The sequence below is a fragment of the Engraulis encrasicolus genome, chromosome 8 (assembly GCF_034702125.1).
Source record: "Engraulis encrasicolus isolate BLACKSEA-1 chromosome 8, IST_EnEncr_1.0, whole genome shotgun sequence".
Taxonomy (NCBI): Eukaryota; Metazoa; Chordata; class Actinopteri; order Clupeiformes; family Engraulidae; genus Engraulis; species Engraulis encrasicolus.
In genome coordinates this window covers 45,318,115-45,337,664 of record NC_085864.1, presented here as the reverse complement: position 1 = coordinate 45,337,664, position 19,550 = coordinate 45,318,115, and the positions used below count along the sequence as shown (strand labels likewise).

The 19,550-nt window shown below is 43.8% G+C and overlaps 1 protein-coding gene across 2 annotated transcripts in view; it reads left to right on the top strand.

Annotated features, from left to right (window-relative positions):
- Positions 1 to 198: 198 nt before the first annotated feature.
- exoc3l2b (exocyst complex component 3-like 2b) overlaps positions 199 to 19,550 on the top strand; it is a 43,860-nt gene continuing 24,508 nt past the window's right edge. Inside the window, exon 1 of one of the 2 annotated variants that reach the window (XM_063205839.1) lies at positions 199 to 916. The gene's annotated coding sequence lies outside the window, so the exon portion shown is untranslated. Of the gene's footprint in view, positions 917 to 9,843; positions 10,112 to 19,550 lie in introns of those variants that run through there. The other variant, XM_063205840.1, reaches the window with a different exon arrangement.

Below are 19,550 nucleotides of genomic sequence, written 5' to 3'. Positions count from 1 at the left end.
AGAGACGGGGGAAGGGCCGGCAAAGGACCCGGGCTGGGAATCGAACCCGGGTCAGCCGCATGACAAACGAGTGCCCTACCAGTTGTCCATGGCAGGGCCAAAAGTGCAACATTTTAAGACATTGAGAATGGAAATATAGAGGCTTGGGCTTCAGGGCCCCCTTGGTTCTTGGGGCCCCTGGGCCTGGGCCTGGTAGGCCCATGCGGTAATCCATCCTTGGGTACATGGAGACGGAGAGCGGAGTGACGGTAGTCGAGTCGAGTCAAGGCCTTGGAGAAGGGGGTGGGGGGTGTAGGTAGTTGCAAGAGGAAAGGGGATGGCCCGTTTCCTCAGGAAAAAAAACATCACCGGCACACACACTACAAAACAAGGCTGCCAGGAAGTAGTCCCAGTCCTGCCCGTTCAGAGGTTCCTCTTGGCCCAAGCCATGGAATTCGGAGTTGTGACAACCGCAGAACAGGAAGTCGGTCGGCGAGACAATTCACGTAGATTTAAGTAATTCTATGCAGCAGCTTACTTTTCGCTAGAGACTAAACACAGAACCATTACAAAGCGAGCAAAGATGACCTAAAAGATGAATGAAAATGTATTTGAATGAATGAAAATGAATGAATTTACCGCACTTTCTGTGTTCGATGGTCACTTCCTGGAACTATTTTGGAACTTTTGTCCACTATTGTTAATGGCGATTAGCGTGTCAAAGGTTCCATGAGCTGCCATCTTTGTATAAAAGTGGAGCATGCAGGTCAATGGGATTCTCCTAACTATTACTTTCATAGCTCTGGTCTTGGCTACATAACAGCGACTGGGACGAACGTGCGCACACAGTATAGCAGCAGCAGCAGAAGGATCTTAAGGACTTGAGCTAGAAATGCTGCCGATTTGACAAATCGTCAGGCCCCAGGTGCTGAGCAAGGTACAAGTAGGCTTTTTTTTATGAACTTCTTTCTCAAGTCTTAAAAGATTTACCTTTTTAAATGCCTAATTAATGTATATATCAGTCTTATTGGTCAGGATTTTATGGTGCTGCAGTACAAAAAACAGTTGTGGAGTGGACTGGGGAATGAGCACAAACTGTTCTACTATTTGAAAACCAAGTTCTGAATTCCATCAATGATTTGATCGAATGACTACCAGATTTCCAGTCCAAGTACACTTACTTGCATAAGATTCTGTACATATAATTGGGTTTTGGCTATATTTGGCTATCATTTCAGTGTCTTATTACTAGTGTTTGTGGTTAAGACTAAACTCTATGAACCCTATTAAGCTTTTATGATCCTAGTTGTTTTTTCAGTCATCTCTAATGTACACCGAGTCTGTAATGTACCGCGAGTAGTTTTACTATTGTGTTTTTATAGTTGGCTTTTTTCTAGATGTACTGTGGGCTGCTGTTATGACGTATATAATAGCAAGATTATAATGATGAGCTTGACTATGCCCACACAAAATGCAAAAAAAACCCTGACTGTGTTTGGATGTGCCAAAGTTCTTGTTAGTTAATGCTATTCAGCATTCTCTGCTTCATTGTGTCAAGGCTTGTCTAATCGGTACATTGCAAAGCAATGATGAGTGACTGATGATGTGGCTCATTGTGTACTGTAACATTGTAGACTATAACTGGGGGGTGTTTTAGGGTAACAGGAGCCTGTGTATGACTCCCAGAAGACTATACAGTCTGAAATATGTGTGGCATTTCTGTGTGCCACCGCTAGCATTTGCCACACACACACACACACACACACACACACACACACACACACATTTTACTTCTTTATTTGTGCCCAGAATTCGAAATTGATTTTCCATAGACACAAATTAGTTACAAAGATACTCAGATTAGTTACAAAGATACTCAGGCAAGAACTGCCTAGATAGTTGTTACCACAGTGATTACACACACACACACACACGCACACACACACACACACACACACACACACACACTCTTTAGGGCAATGACCCTGTTAGTCAAGTGGCAAGAACAAACTTCTGATCCAGATCTTGGGAACTGTAGACCATTGATTCTCAAAGTGTGGTCCGGCGACCACTGGTGGTCCGCGACAGAGCTCAGGTGGTCCGCGAGGGGATTTCTACTTTTCTAAAACAAGCTAGCAGTAGGCTATATTTGTAACATTATTACAAAGCTAAACAAAGCTGAAGTCTTATTTTCCCCTCAATAAGACAGGCTTGTAATGTGAATAAAAAGTAGCTGATCGACATCAAAATTAGCAGTGTCAAATTAGGAACCCGTCAACTATCATTTCAGTTGACAGGTGGTCCCTGAACACTTTTGGGGGGACAAGGTGGTCCTCGGTCTGAAAAAGTTTGAGAATTACTGCTGTAGGCCTATAAAATATGTTGTGCATGTCCACCATGATTTAGCAGGCAATAGTTTGCCAGTTCATCTGGCCTCGTATTATTACAATAATCATTGTGAACAAGGATGACATAACTCATCTTATCGCTTTGTTTGTATTTACACCAAATTGTTGTGACTTAATTCTCACAGGGTCCCTTGTTTCCCATGACAATGATCAGACATCAAACATCTGCATCAGACATCTGCATACATACATGTATACAAATAAACATAGGACATATAAAGCAGCATTATTGTACACTCTAAACCAGTGATTTTCAACCTATGGGCCGGGGACCACTGGTGGGCCGTGAAGGTATTCCAAGTGGGCCTTGAAATCATATTTTGGTGTGTGTTGCTGCTGATTTATTTGAGTTTTATTCCTAATTGGGTCAGATGTGGGCCCCGAACATTTGTGATAATTTCAAGTGGGCCCCAAGTTGAAAAAGGTTGGGAACCCCTGCTCTAAACTAATGCTGACAGAATCCAGACACTTGCTGCCTACACATTGTAAAGGACAGACCATAGTGTGAATGCAGTGGCCAGACAGACACTGAGTGCGGTTAAATACTGATGAATAAAGCCCTCACATCCAAACGCCTGACCTGTGCACACAAGTGCTGCCCCCACTTTTTTCCATATTTTTTTTTAAGTGAGAGCAGAAAAACCCTCGTTGAATTTTCTTTTCATGCGGTGAAAAACTGGACAATTACTGCACCATTTAGCTTGCTTACTTACTTTAGGAAAGAAGTCATATTGTATAGATCCTCAGAATCTCACCGCATATTTTGGACTCTTTGATTTTGTGAATGAACGGCAGCTTTTTTAGTCAAAAGTCATGTTTAAAACTTTATGGTCAAAAATTATGTAAACAAAATACACGTGGTATGAAATTGTAGTGTTCCCTAGACCCATAAGGAATCCAAACATTACCTCTCATAAACATGGAAAGATGAATAGGATATCAGTAACAACACAACAACACAACAATGTAAACATTGCAACATAATATATGCAGTACATTTGACAGAATTACAAAAGACTTGTCTAGCACAATACAAACAAGTATCTTACAATAGCCTACAAGTTGAGTGGGATACTTCAAATGATGCAACCAAAGCTGCAGAAGTTGATGGTTGCAGGGATGGGTCATGACTCCATGGGCCCCTGGGCCAGACAACAAGATGGGCCCCCCATCATAGATGTTACCAGTTTAGGGTTCATGTATAGTAAAAAAGCCGCACTCCCGGATCAGTTCCTTGCAGTTCTAATACTGGGTTAGCATGGCAGACAGACAGACGTTTCGGCCTAAGCCGTCTTCAGCGTCTTTTAGGGTTACCAGTTTAGGGTTACCAGTCAGGGTATTAGTTTAGGTTTGAGACCCTATGTTGTTACCGGTTGAGGGGGTGACCCCCTCAAGAAAATTTGAAAATAGTTAAATAGTTGGGTGTGATTTTATTGCAATGTGAGGGACCTACGTATAGGGCCCACTTCAATCTTAGGCCCGGGGCCCGAGGCCTAGGCCCAGTAGGCCCGTGCAGTAATCCAGCCTTAGATACATGACAGGCCTTGGCCTGCCTTGAGTGACTTTCCCGAAGCAGAGGTCACTTAAGCTCTGAAGAAGATGAGATAACATCACAATGTGAGCCAAATGTTTTGCACCAAATAAGAAAGCATGCGCTCCAGCTTCTCCCTTTCGACTGCAACATGTCCTCATGCCAGAGCGTTACGATAACACGCCGACTCGACTCAACACATACCGATTATCGCGTTTGTGCATCACATTTACATGTTAACTCGTGCTCCACAACACCTGTGACAGGTTAAGATTAGGCCTGATTTGTCTTGATTATTTCTCTGTTCTTGGAAAAAGTAGCAGCAGAAACGTTGCTTGACTGACAGGCTTAGGTCAGGCATCATTTTGGTCAGGGCACAGAGAGCATTTTAGCAACACAAATTTGCCATGGCATTCACACAGCGGGAAAACTGTGCAAACCTTGTCATGTGACAAATGTGCTTTCCCGCGGCGTTGAGGACAACGACTTAACTTGCAAAGGCGTCGCACCTAAACATGGAATGCGTGAAATAAATACGGATTTGCATGGTGACAGTCTGTTGACTGACATTGGTCACGTTTACATGACGTTTTTAATTCCTTAATCAGAAATCAGAATTAAATAGTTCCATCGTTTCCAATGTGTGTCCAATCGTTTTTTCATTTAATTCCGAATTGTGAAGTGTTTACATGACGTTTTCTAAGCGGAATTAAGCTTTATTCAGAATTAAAGTGAGTTAATTCTGAATGAAATGCCTCACGTGGACGTAGCCACTGTCCTTCTGTGAGGCACTTGACAGCTGGATGATGCAAAGGGTTCCACCTACTGTATGTCTGTCTGACAATAAAGGACTTTTTAAAGGGACACTGTGCAGGAAATGGTCAAAAAAGGTACTGTAACTATGCTGCTCATTGAAACTGGGCTGCCAATTGCCAAATTTCATCTTTACATGAAAGTTTCCTGAGTAATAAACTAATATTTTACTAGTATGGCCCAAGTACAGTCATTTTTATAGCTAAAAATGTATATTTCTTAAAATTAAAAATGGCGAACCATGGAGAAGATCCCCCTTTCCATGCATGAAAAGTGCAATTTTTCCAGTCATAATAAACACTTAGAATTTGATGCTGGGTGGAAAGTATTTATGAAAAAGGTAACATTAGAGAATGGATAGCATGAGTTCTGGAAATAAGCAACTAAAAATCCTGCACAGTGTACCTTTAAGAACATGATCGACCCTTTTTCTTATAAGTAACAGCAACACTCTTCATTCAGGGTCCATGGAAAATATATTCTGTCCCCAAGAAAGACCATTAGTGAACCATTAGTCCAGTTGAGTCCTGTGTCACTTCCTTGAAATGCAAGACCTTTGTACCTGGTTTACTTCCCTGAAGCTGAAGGCAAGACTGTTTTGCAGTGTTGCCAGATGGAAAATGCTGAACTAGCATACATCTGGCAACCTTGGTAGGAGGCTGATACCCAGAGGCAACTCTGGGGTCAGCTGGGGCCCCAACACGGGTGCCGCGAGGGCCGTAAAGGTGTTAAAGATTTTATGGGCCTGCTAGCACTGACAGGGCCCCTGGAAAGATGCCGATAACATAATTTGTCATTTTGGTGGCCCAAAATTAGAATTTTTCATGGGGCCCAAACATTTTTAGCGGCGCCCCTGGGCCCCAAGCAAAAAAAAAGAAAAACATTTGAATCTACTGTAGTAAAGTGTGAGCTATTATTCACCAACAAAGGGCTTGGGGGCCCCAAGCGGCAGCCTGCCTAGCCTGGTGACAAGATGCACCTCTGATGATTCAGCATGTGTCACTTCAGGAATCAGTACAGCAATTCAGTCCTGTGGTTTACTGTGCTCATAGACAGATTTAGGTGTGTGTGTGTGTGTGTGTGTCTGTGTGTGTGTGTGTGTGTGTGTGTGTGTGTGTGTGTGTGTGTGTGTGTGTGTGTGTGTGTGTGCGTGTGTGCGTGTGTGCGTGTGTGTGTGTGTGTCAAGCCGACAAGGAGGGACAAACCAGTCATTTGTGCCGGGCCCAGGCAGAGAGGGGGCCTAGAATTGGGTCCTAATTACTTGTATGTATTAGGTGGGGGCCCTTTCAGGTCTGGCCAAAGCTGTCAGCGACTGCATGTGTGCGTGCAGGGCCACTGACAGCTTTTTCTGGGCCCGGGACAAAGCCGTCAGAAAGGGCCCCCTGCCCAATGCATACAATGTAATGGGGACCCAACTCTGGGCCCCCTATCTCCCTGGGCCCGAGACAACATACCCCTTTGCCCCCCCCTGTCAGCGGGTGCATGCGTGCGTGCGTGTGTGCATCAGGTGAGTGAGTGTACCGGCGTGTGAGTGTAATGTAATGGATGCCAGCTCCATTAAAGGGACAGTTTGGTCAATTTCAACATACAGCTGTATTGCTCACGCTACCCTTGACTTGTCAGTACCTGGTGATGGCACATTTTTCGGCTCAGATATGAGCAATTCTAATGGGGGCAGCGTTTGTTTACATTTTTAAAAAATGAAACATAGGCCAACTCCAAATATTTTCCCAAAAGGTACTGCTGTTTGCTAGTTGTCTGCTGATGTTTTATAACCTTTTGGATGTTTTTGGGAATAAATAAAAATGTTTTTTTGAAATGTAAACAAAGAGCTGCCCCCATTACAATGACCAGGATCTCGGAAAAGGCTGAAGAAGAAGAAGAAAAAATCTCAGGCACTGACAAGTCCAGGGTAGTGTGAGCATTACAACTGCATGTTGAAATTGACCAAACTGTCCCTTTAACAGTGCCAGAACTAGAACAGTAGTAAAAACCACCTCCCGACGCCTTATACCAGGCATGGGGAACCTTTTTCATTCAAAGGGCCACTTCAAATTCATCCGAGGGCCGTAAAAGTCCTCCGAGGGCCGTACTATGAACACAAATCAGGATTTTCCCCTTCACTTTAGGCCTATATTGAAGGCAGACACCTTTTAAACAAACACCACCTATACATATACAGATATGCTGGTGAATGAGCTACCAACCTGCCCTTAGTTTAACCCTTTGAGGAGTACCTGCACAAATATGTGATTAGAATTCTGCCAAAATGTGGAGTTCTCATTATGGTGATGTCACAAGGACTTTGTGGGATTTTATAACCCAGAGTTCTATGGGAGCCGTAGGATGTGCAGTAAAATTTTAGAACCTGCCCTGAGTTTGCAGCGAGGTTGTGGGATTTTCAACACAGAGTTCTATCTATGGGACCCGTAGCAGAATGCTCCTGTCTGAGTTTGCAGCGAGGTTGCGGTTTTCAGTCCTGGGGGGACAGACTGCACAGACCCAGTCTTTATGACTGAGGCAGGTACAGTACATGTTAGCTGCTCTTACTAGTAGTGAAAGTGAAAGACCCCTGGGAAACTCCTATTCGAATTGTCATTGTGACACAGCACACAAATATTCACTGCACACAACGATATTGCATTTATCCCTCACCTGTGCAAGGGGGCAGCCCCCAATGGCTTCTCAAGGGAGCAGTGTGGTGGGACGGTACCATGCTCAGGGTACCTCAGTCATGGGGGAGGATGGGAGAGAGTACTGGTTAATTACTCCCCTCAGCAACCTGGCGGGTCGGGAGTTGAACTGGCAACCTTTGGGCTAAAAGTCTGACACCCTAACCGCATGACTGTCCCTCGTAGTCGATGTAGTTAAAGGTACAGTACATACAGTACACGTTGTTTAATGAAAAAACAAGCCGGGGAAAGTTCTGTGTAGCCAGGGGCGGCGCTATAGGGAGGGCAAGCAGGGCATTTGCCCCTGGGCCAAGGGCCCTCCTGTATTGGTGGTGGCGGCCCCATTATGACCCTGCCAGCCAGGCAATATGGGGGGCCCTATCATCAGTGTTTAGCCCTGGGGCCCTGTGTACAATTGCTACGCCACTGTCTGTACACAACAATACAATACAATACAACATGTATTTATATAACACAGTAGTCTGTAGCCTCTGCCAGATTAGCAGTTGCGCTCTTGTTGCCAGGGCCAGTGCTAGGCATAGACTGACAAGGCGGTTGCCTAGGGCACAAAATGTCTTAGGGGCACCAGTAGCCCCCCAAAGTCAGACAGGATGAGAATATCAAGTGAAATAAAACACTTTATATTGACAATGAATTCATAGGCACAATACTAGCATATGTACCATAGGTATTCGATCAGTTGTGCTTGATCAGATGCATGCTATGTAGCAATTTCGAAATGCCCAAAAACCTAAGGCGGCCTAGGGCACCAAATTGACTAGAACCGACCCTGCTGGTTGCAGTCATTTGCATGAAGAGGTCAAGCCCCTCGCTGGTGGCTGCTTCTGCTGTTTACGTGTCAACTCAACTGTTTATAACAATACAAACTGGGAGGTCAGTAGGCCTACATGCAGGTCCCAGTGTCTGTGTCAGCTGCTGCATCTCAGCGAAAGTCTTTTGTCATAGACTCTGTTTAGCTAATGTTTGATGATGCTCTAGCCAGGCCGTGCCCTCCTAGTGACGCAACACCTTCGCCGTGTCTCGAAGAGATTTGAACGTTGATGATAATCAGGCTGATGATTTTCCCAATATTGTTGTAAGCAGCTGCACATATAGATTCCTTCATGTATAGGCATACTATACTCTAGAATGATGTTTTGTTGATTGATATGTCACACTGAAAGTCAGCTAAAATGACAGTATTACTGATGGAGCTTACCAAAATCTTCCAACTAGCTCTTTGCAGTCTTTGAAGTCCCCCCCTCTCTCCAGGACTTAGAGCAGTGGTTCTCAACCTTTTTTTAAGAAACACCCCTTTGGCCTCATTACAAGCCTCCCAACGCCCCCTTGGCATCATCATAAGACTGACAACGCCCCCCTTAGTATTATAAAATTAAATGGACTAATGCACACCCAATGGCAACTAAGCACTGCTCCCTCTCAGCTGTATCCTTCTCAATGCCTCCCTAGAGCTCTCCAACGACCCCTGGGGGGCTGTACCGCCCCCGTTGAGAAACACTAACTTGGAGTGTTAGGCCTATTTAGTGCAGTATAGTGAAAGCCCATTGGGAAACTTCAACTTCCAATCACTGTGACACAGCACTCCACAGCACACAAGTGGACACTGCACATTGCACACAATGAAATTGCATTTATGCCTCGCCCGTGCAAGGGGGCAGCCCTCAATGACGCTCGAAAGGGAGCAGTGTGGTGTGACGGTAGCATGCTCAGGGTACCTCAGTCATGGAGGAGGACGGGGCACAGCACTGTTTAATTACTACTCCCACCAACCTGACGGGTTGGGAGTCGAACCGGCAACCTTTGGGCTAAGTCTGACGAAGCCCTAACCGCTTACCCATGACTGCCCTATAGACCCAAATGACGACTAAAAAGTTTTTGTATTATAGTATAACAGTTCCTTTAAAACAGATGATTTGTAATGGGAGTTTGAGTTGGAATGCAGCAGGTTTTATATTCGTATGGAAAGGAAGTAAGGAAACAAATGAGGGTTGGTATAGCCCATGAATGATCATCCTCAACAAGATTTCCAAACAATACAATGGGATGTTGACTACCCAGGTCAAAGGGTTTAGCCATTCATGCAGAGGAGAAGCCCCCATCTCCTCCCTACAGGTGTACTGATGTTAAGGTGATTATACCAAGATACCTGAAGCTTGTGCCAAAAATCACACCAGTGGATATACAACAAGGATAGGCTATGTTAACGCACTTGATGTTGGCCAGATGCTTTGTCGCAACTTCAGCCTAAATAAAACAGGAATTATAGCTGTGAGAAAGGATACATTTGCGCTTGCATTTTTAATTTAGCTTTAGTTACTCCCGTCACGGAGAGTTATTCACATCGAAGTCGGATAGATAAGGACCTCCCTCCCTCCCTTTCCCCTGAAGTCCACACGGGCACGAAAGTTGATAGGCTTATACGATTTTTTTTCACCGACTGACCGCTGTGAATCCTGAAGACATAGTAGGCGTTCTTCAGGCGTCTAGGTCGTGTGCAGGACGCATTCTCTACAGTTACCGCAATACTACTCCTATTCTACAACTTCGGCCACAGCTGGTCTGGGATTGACAGGCGACGCAATTGCGCAAACGTTTTGAGGCGGATAGAGTTTACTTGGACGGTTTTCTTTATTTCTTTAGCATTCTGTCAAGTTAATACAAGGATCTATCCTTCAAACATGGAGAAAGTGAGTAGCCCTTTCCTTGAAAGAATCTGAGATTGGTTGTGCGTAAAGCGACCGTTAACACATCTTCCTTTTATTTGATTTTAACTCTAACCTTGTTCTTAGTATTTCTATGACACTGTACCAGTCTGAACTATGCATTATAGTGTTGGAATTAAGTGTTGCCTTGATTCTGTTTGCTTAAGTTTGTGTCGGCATTAGTGTGGATTAAGACCTCACAATAGAAAATAAATAAGTCACATTTGTCCTTCAAATAGCCTTGTCATGACAAACTCGCGCGCACAGGCGTCTTCGACGTCTTTAGACCTTGCTCTGGAACAGCAGGGTTAAATATTGACATGATCTACCAAGAAGCAGAAGAGGGTGTGTGGATGTGGAAAAACACTAGGTTGAAAGTTTTATGATAGGCATATAGATTATAGGCCTATTCAATTGTTCCCAGCTCTGTCAAGGACTGTGGTGGTTGCTTCACGGTTTGAGTTTGAGTTGAGTTAGAGTTTATCCCATGAATTTGTGCTTGCCTTATAAAACAACAAGGCCTGTGCCATGTCTACACACATCATTCAAAATGGAGAGCACTGAAAAAATGTGCATACAATATGTAAACACAATTGCCATATATGTCATAACATGTATAGTGTACATGCCTTTTACGCCTATGCCTCTGGACTATTCTTTGGTAGGCTACTTTCCTGAATAGGTTAAATATCCAATGGGGATATCTACACCATTTCCTATAAGATGGTATGCATTAATATACAATGGCTTATTTGTTTTCTCTTAGACAACTTAAAATCTGGATTTGGCATATATTATCTCAACAGTGGTTTACTACAATTTTATAGGCTTGTGACGAGTAAGCGATAAGTAACAGCAGGAACAGATTGTCTTAGATTACAGAAGTTGGAAGAATAGCATGCATTGTTTTATGCAAAATTGCATGTCTTTCACCAGGCTCCACTGGTTTTTAATATAAGATGTATCAGACTTCGACAAGACCTTACTCAGTTTTTGTTTCCCAGATAACATTATGCCTATAGGGCCTACGATAATTTTCACTTTCAGCAGAATTTTATATTCTTTTCAAATACTTATGCTCTATGTTGCAATGTAAAAACAACACGAGCAACAAGTTAATTGGAAAGCTGAGATTCAGTTGTTTAAAAAACAATTTAAAATGGTTGAATTGGGAAAAATACCAATGATCACAGTTCCTGGCACCTGCAGGTGTAAGTGTATATGTGTATTTTTTGTGTATCTTCTGAAATAATATTTGTATGTATGCATGTACTGTATGTAGTTTACGGAAATACTCTTAGCAAAAGCTTTCAACCCACTCTTTGCAATTGAAGAGTTCAGATGCAAAACCCCCTAACTCCATTTCTGAAGTCCTGCACTTCTATATTTTTAGAGAACCCCGTTGTTGGTTTGGTTTACATTCATGTACTTGATAATACATATAAATAGTTATATTACACAAATAAAATGTAAAAATATGCAATTTTGATAGCCTTGTATTAAGTAAAAATGAATTAAGATTATTTTCTGAAATGGCACTTAGGGGGTTTTGCATCTGAACTCTTCAATTGAAGTTTTTCCCCCTCTGCATCAAAAAGTCAATCAATCAATCAATCAATCAATCAAACAATCAATCAATCAATCAATGACATGACATACGAATAAATGACAACATATATTGATCCCAAATTAAAGTATTGCCACCAGATGCAATAAGTTACAAAAGATTCAATAATATATCTCATCCAATGAAAATGTGAAAACAATTGTCTGACGCCATATTCAATTGTGCATCGATTGTGCTCAGCCAGTATGATGAGGTGGCATTCAAGGAATGTCATTAGGTTCTCTCCGTTATCCTTACTTCCGTCTTCCCTCATGCTTGTGGCCTTGTGATGATGACATCACAACTAAGCCCTCATTGACAACAGAAGTTTAATTCAGTATCTCGCAAAAGCACAAGTCAAAGGTCACTTTCTCATTTGCAATCGGGATGTTGAATGGGGAAATTGAATGGGGAAAGTCCCTCAAAACTTTTTTTTAGCTATAGGCTGACAGCGTCGGGGGTACTTTATTGTTTTCTCCATGGGGGCAGGGCTAGGGGCCGACCGATAGGGTTTTTTCAGGGCCGATACCGATACCAATATTTATGGAAATGGGAGGCCAATAACCGATATGTGCAACCGATATATACAAATATTGTTCAAAATAAAATGTAATGAAATATTAATTATTTTATTATTTAAATACACCTATATTTAGTTATAGTAATGAACTCTCATGGACTGTGGGGAGAGCAGAATAGAAGATGCATTCAGAATGAAACGACTGCAAAATTGGTTGTGAAAGTTATACAAACATATCGGTGGAAATTTATTGAAGTATGGCCGATACCGATATCCCTAAAATGCAAAATATCGGCCCGATATATCGGTGGGGCCTTAGGCAGGTCATCAGCAAAGCCACAAGGCCACAAGTACAGGTCGAGGATGGGAGTTTGGATAATGGAAAGCAGAAAAGTTTTCCATCAATCAATCAATCAATCAATCAATCAATTAATCAATCAATCAATCAATCAATCAATCAACCAATCAATCAATCAATCATTCCCTATGGCTCGCCAGAGTGAATTCTATTCTGATGTCATGACTGGCTTTTTCATACAGAGCTGCAATCAAGTTTCAATCACTAGTATATCCATATAGAATTTGTTTCTATTCATAATGTTTCTATCTAAGGCCACAAGCTTAGGGAGTCGAGGATGTGAGTTAGGTTAATGGAAAGCAGCCACTGTGTGACTATGACACAGCATAAGGAGACAGACTCATACCCAGCTACTCAGTCTCCCCCCTCCATGTTTGTGCGCGCAGCAATGAATAACTCACAAGCCTGCAGGGAAACAAAAGGCCTTCTCAGCCTGTTTATCGAGCATGACAGTGACCTGAGTCTGATACCGAATATGCTCCTCTGTGTATCAGTTGATACTATTGGATGTTACAACTGAAGTTTGTGTGATATATCAGCATGCTCTTCCTTTTTGTCTGATAAGTCCTTAATTCAATAGTTGTTTGGTCTTCCTCTCCCACCTGACTACCATATGTTCATTTGAAAGAGTAGAGTAGTAGAGTAGAGTAGAGTATCGTTTATTGATCCCAGGGGGAAATGAAGGTGCCAAGTAGCATACACACATAAATAAAGACATTACCCACAAGACATAATACACATATTTACACATAAAATAATCATATATAGCTTACTGTTGCATACATTTTGCCAAGGCATCTCTCTCTAACACACACACACACACACACACACACACACACACACACACACACACACACAAACACAAACACACACACCAAATATAAAGTGTAAATGTCCACAGTGTTAACATGTGCCTTAGCCAAGTGGCCAAGTGGCACATAGAAGCCAAGACAAAAGTGTTCATAAAGTGTCCAGGAGTGTCCATAGTCTCTCTGGACATAGTTTCTGTACATGCCAGCCGCTTTCAGTTTTCAAATACCAAATCAGGGATATTTAGAACGGTCAGTTTCTGTGTCTGACAGCATCATGTCATGGGTATAATGGGCAGTCATGGTTAAGCGAGTAGGGCATCAGACTTGTAGCCCAAAGGTTGCCAGTTCGACTCCCGACCCACTAGGTTGGTGGGGGGAGTAATTAACCAGTGCTCTCCCCCATCCTCCTCCATGACTAAGGTACTCTGATCATGGTACTGTTCGTCCCACCGCATGTGCTCCCTTTCGGGCGCTATTGGGGGCTGCCCCCTTGCACGGGTGAGGCATGAATGGAATTTCGATGTGTGCTGTGTTCACTTGTGTGCTGTGAAGTGCTGTGTCACAATGACAACGGGACAACAGGAGTTAGAGTTTCCTAGTTGGGCTTTCACTTTCATCATGGGCACAAGAGCTTTTGCATACGTCCATGTGCACAGTCATGTCCATTGGGATGTGGGGTACAATGAGGATGGGCGTGAACCCCCCCCCCCCCCCCCCCCCCCACCCCAACACACACACACACACACACACACACATTGCTACGTCCTTTTTTGTTTTTTGTTCATATGCATCTCTTCATATTTTCACATACACAAAGATTCAGATGCTGATTTACGCAAGTCTTGGTTTTTGGACTCTGTGTGAGGTGTCTGTGTGTGGCTACCAGTAGAGTGTGATTGTACGATGGTGTGATTTGTCTTTGCAAATTACCAAATGATTTGTTGAAGAATGTGTTTTGTTGTCTGGTTGCATTAACACAGTTAAGTCATTTCGGTTGCTGTGTGACGGATAAGAGCCACTGAGTAATAGCCAACAGAATTGTCATATATCATCACAGTCAAGTGTCTAAGAACATTTGCGCTGTTTGCATTACTCATTGGTTATTATGTCAGTGTTATAAACACCTGCCCTGTACAGTATCAGGGCTTGACACTGGCACCTGCAAACCGGCCAAATGCTTGTAAAACTCGGCTGAGGCTGGTAACAATTTCAGTGTCACTAGCCAATTTGGCAGGGAGCTTATTCTATGGTGACATATCAGAATAGCTTATATTCTGCACTTTGCCCCTTGTGTATCAATTGTTTGTTCAAGAAAAAGTTTCTATTTGTTTGTTTTATTTCCATGTAGAAACCCATGCACCATGGGCGTAATTTTAGGGGGGGACGGTGGGGACATGTCCATACCACTTTCCAGATAAACCTAGCTCGTCCCTACCATTCTTTCACAAATATAATGCAAAAAACAGCATATCCGGACCATTCGGATTGAAATGTCCCCACCACTTTTCGAGCCAAACCTACACCTTTGCCATGCACTAATCTTCTTGATTTAAGCACCTCCTCTTCTGAGGTTAGATGTACAGCGTTATGATAAAAAAATAATAATATTAAACGAATTTGGCTAGTAGAATATCTGGATGGCTAGAGACTCGGGAAAACATCTAGCTACAGTGGCTGGCGAGCAAAGTTAATATCAAGCCCGATACAGTATGTGTAGTACTTTGCATGGCTAAACAGTGATGATCGCTTTCGCTTGAAGCTACAGAATTTTCTGCTAATTTTGTTCCATCACCATGATGACAATGCCACGCCTGTCTGTGAAGGGGGGCAGGGGCAGGGCATTTGCCCCTCCTGTATTGGTGGAGGGGGTCCTATCGCCGTATGGGGGGCCCTGTCAGAGTGTCTTGCCCTGGGGCCCTATGTACAATTGTTCTGCCACTGTCAGGAGGCGGTCTAGTCATGGAGAGCATTTCCTGTCTTTGTTGAGGATGGCAGTACAGTAGATGCAGTGGAGGGCAGGTGAAGGCAGGCTATGCCTGAGCAAACCTGATGACGCAGAGAGGCACAGAGAAACGCGTTGTTCGCTCTGAATAAAAAAGCATAAAGTCAAACAAGTGTGCGGTAAACTTTTTCCTTTTGAGGTATTGCACATTCCTGCGTCTGCCAGCACCTAGAAGCTGTGCATGGATCTCTGAACTTTTGCAGGTGAAGGCAGGTTTGGATAGAGGGAGATAAGGGGAGATGGGGGTGCTGATTGGGCAAGCTGCAGTATAGTGTTTCTCAACGGGGGCGGTACAGCCCCCCTGGGGGCGTTGGCGAGACATTAGGGGGCATTGAGAAGGATACAGTTGAGAAAGGGCAGTGCTTTGTTGTCATTGGGGCCATTAGTTCATTAAAATTTTTAGGAAGGCTTTTGATGAGGTCAAGGGGGGCGTTGGGAGGCTTATTATGAGGTCCAGGGGGCATTTGTTCAAAAAAGGTTGAGAACCACTGCTGTAGTAGAACTCTCAATTCGCTACTATTAACCCCTTAGCGCAGCACCTATGTTATAAACTTACTGTCACCAAAATTGTAATGTCTATGTCTTAATCTGTTACTTAAGGCTCTCGGCACTGTCATAGCAATGTTGTTACAGTATGATGTAGTTGAGTATTTTCAGCAAATAGTGTATAAGCCTGCCGGCGACCCCATCTGCAGTAAGAGGCTAACACCGTTTTCCACCAAAAACCTGTAAAGGATCTAACTTGGAATGCTGCTGGCTAAGGCTAACCCATGATAATTACTCACAGTGAGTAGGGGGTGAATAGGGTACCTACTCATACTCACTTGCCCTTTTAACCCATTGATGCCTAAGGCACCTGCAAGAGAGGGTGCTGAATGCCTGAGCCCTTTTTGAGAAAAGTTGCCCTCAGCCTAAAACCTAAATATTTCAGCTTCTGAAGTATATAAATATATGCACTAAGTTGTTTTAAACACTAAGACCCTCATCTTTCATTAGAATGTGTTCATTCATCTCAAACAAACAGAGATTTTTAATGAAGTTGTCTCAAATCTCATGAGCCTGAATGTTGCGTAATGCAACATCAGGCATCAATGGGTTAATGTTCCGATTTTGATTTTATAGAAGAGTAGGCCCCCTATCCCTCTAAGGCAGATAAGGGGAGATGTTGGGTGTTAATGGGGTATACTGCTCTGTAGTCACCTTACTGTATGAAACCTGATGTAAAAGTGGTTGAGCTGGTTTTAAAACCACCTTTCTGCAGGTCTCTCTGCAACCTGAGCTCCCCCTGCGCAAACCTGACCAAAACCATTGAACACACTGTTCTTTTGATTAAAGCAGGGATAGGGAACCTATGTCTTGGGGCCACGTATGGCCCTTGAGGCCCTCTTATTCGGCCCCCGATATGATATCATTTTAATGTTATGCAGGGTCACATGAAATATGACATGTTTTGAAATATGAAATATGACAAGAAATCTTTTGCAATACAAGAGGGAGCATGTCGCTAAGCTAGCGAAAGTCAATGGATCCATTGACTTTCACTAACTTAGCAACATATTCCCTCTTTTAACTTGTCTTAAAGCAAGACAACGCTTAACGTGAAAAATAAGACACTTTACCACCTTTATAAACCCCAGCCAACGATTTTAACTGTATTAAGCCCCAAAATAGTGGCATACCCCTTTAAGGTATATTTTCAGGGAACCTTGTGAAGGTGGGGTCTGTTGTTAATGTGGCCACCTTCAATATACTGTAGGCCTTGAAAAAGAAGAAAAAATCCAAGGCACTCTCTTTAAAAGTAGTAGTAGTACTGTAGGCCTTACATGCAGGGAGAAAACCTGGTTTGTGTTCATAGTACGGCCTTAGGAGGAGTTTATGAAATTTGAAGTTAACATCGAATGAAAACAGTTCCCCACCCCTGGATTAAATGATAACACTTGATGTTTATGTACTGTATAAGTGTCTTATGACACATAGCCTACTTTCTCATATCAATAATAAAGATATTATTGGCAAAAAACAAGAAATTCATGAACGTGCCTCACACAAACTACTGATTTGCACCACGAAGCTGTGACAACAACACCTCTCTGCTAAACGACCTGAACAGTTTCTTTGCCCGTTTTGAAGCACAAAATGACACTCATCCACAGAAAACTCCCCCTCCCCCCCATGATCAACCCCTGTACCTGTCCACTGCCAGTGTGAAGAGGACACTGGCCACCATCAACCCACGCAAAGCAGCTGGCCCAGACAACATACCTGGCCGAGTGTTGAAGGATTGTGCAGAAGAGCTGAAGGATGTCTTCACAGACATCTTTAACATCTCTCTGGAGCAAGCAAGTCATCCCATCACTTTTCAAAGCTGCTACCATCATACCCGTGCCGAAGAAATCATCACCATCATGCTTCAATGACTACCGTCCTGTAGCACTGACGCCCATAATCATGAAGTGCTTCGAACGGCTAGTCCTGTCACACACATCAAAGCCACCCTACCCCCCACCCTGGACCCCTACCAGTTCGCATACCGAGCCAAGCGATCCACGGAGGATGCAATCTGCTCTGCCCTCCATCCAGCCCTCACCCACTTGGACAATAAAGACTCATATGTGAGAATGCTGTTTCATTGACTTCAGCTCAGCATTCAATACAATAATACCACAACAAACTCATCAGAAAACTGGACAAACTAGGTTTCAGCACCTCCCTCTGCAACTGGCTGCTGGACTTCCTGATGCAGAGACCACAAGCAGTACGGGTAGGGAATAACACCTCAAGCACCCTGACCCTGAGCACGGGGGCTCCGCAAGGTTGTGTTCTCAGCCCCTGCTGTTCACGCTGCTGACACATGACTGCACAACGACCCCACAGCACTAACCATCTAGTGAAGTTTGCGGATGATATGATACAACACTGGTGGGCCTCATCACTAAGGGCGATGAGACCCACTACAGAGAAGAAGTAGACCTGCTGGCCAGATGGTGCAAAGACAACAACCTCCTGCTGAATGTCAACAAGACCAAGGAGATTGTTGTCAACTTTCAGAGGGTCCAAAAACAACTGCCACCACTGACCATCGACGGTGATGCTGTGGAGAGAGTGAGCAGCACCAAGTTCCTTGGAGTGCACATCAACGACGACCTCTCTTGGACCACCAACACTACATCACTGGCGAAGAAGGCCCATCAGCGTCTCTACTTCTTGCGCAAACTAAAGAAGGCAAGTGCTACACCCTCCATCATGACAACATTCTACAGAGGAACCATAGAGAGCGTCGTGTCCAGCTGCATCACAGTGTGGGGAGGAAGCTGCACGGAGAAAAACAGGAAGACACTCCAGCGTGTTGTGAACACAGCGAAGAAGATCATTGGAGTACCACTCCCCTCCCTGCAGGACATTTACACCGCACGCCTCACCCGAAAAGCACTGATGATCATCAAAGACACAAGCCACCCTGCACACAAACTGTTCAGCCTCCTGCCCTCCGTTCCCGTACCACCAGGCTTGCAAGCAGCACGATGCATCAAGCAATCAAGATACTGAACACTCAACCCACTCTCCCTTCACTGTCAGCCTCTAGCCAGCCAGGCCACTGACAACGCTCCCCCCCCTCATCCCCACCACCATATCTGCGACTGAACATTCCACCTGCACTACTACATCTGTGACTGAACTTTCAACCTGCACTAACTCAAAACATACACATGCACACACACACACACACACACACACACACACACACACACACACACACACAACAACACACACACACACACACACACAAGCACACTGCACTTTCTGCACTAAACCCAAACATACACACACTGACACACAACTCATACTCACACACATACACACACACACACACACACACACACACACACATACACAGGTACACACACACAGACGCACACCGCACTTTCTACCTGCACTAAACACACACACACACACACACACACACACACACACACACACACACACACGCACACACGCACACAAAATATCACACACAAACACACACACACACATACTGCTGCTGGTGTATTTTAATAAAAACCTTTTTTTAATTATTTATTTCTTCAAATGCTACTATTACTATGTCAGAACGCTATAAAGGACTTTT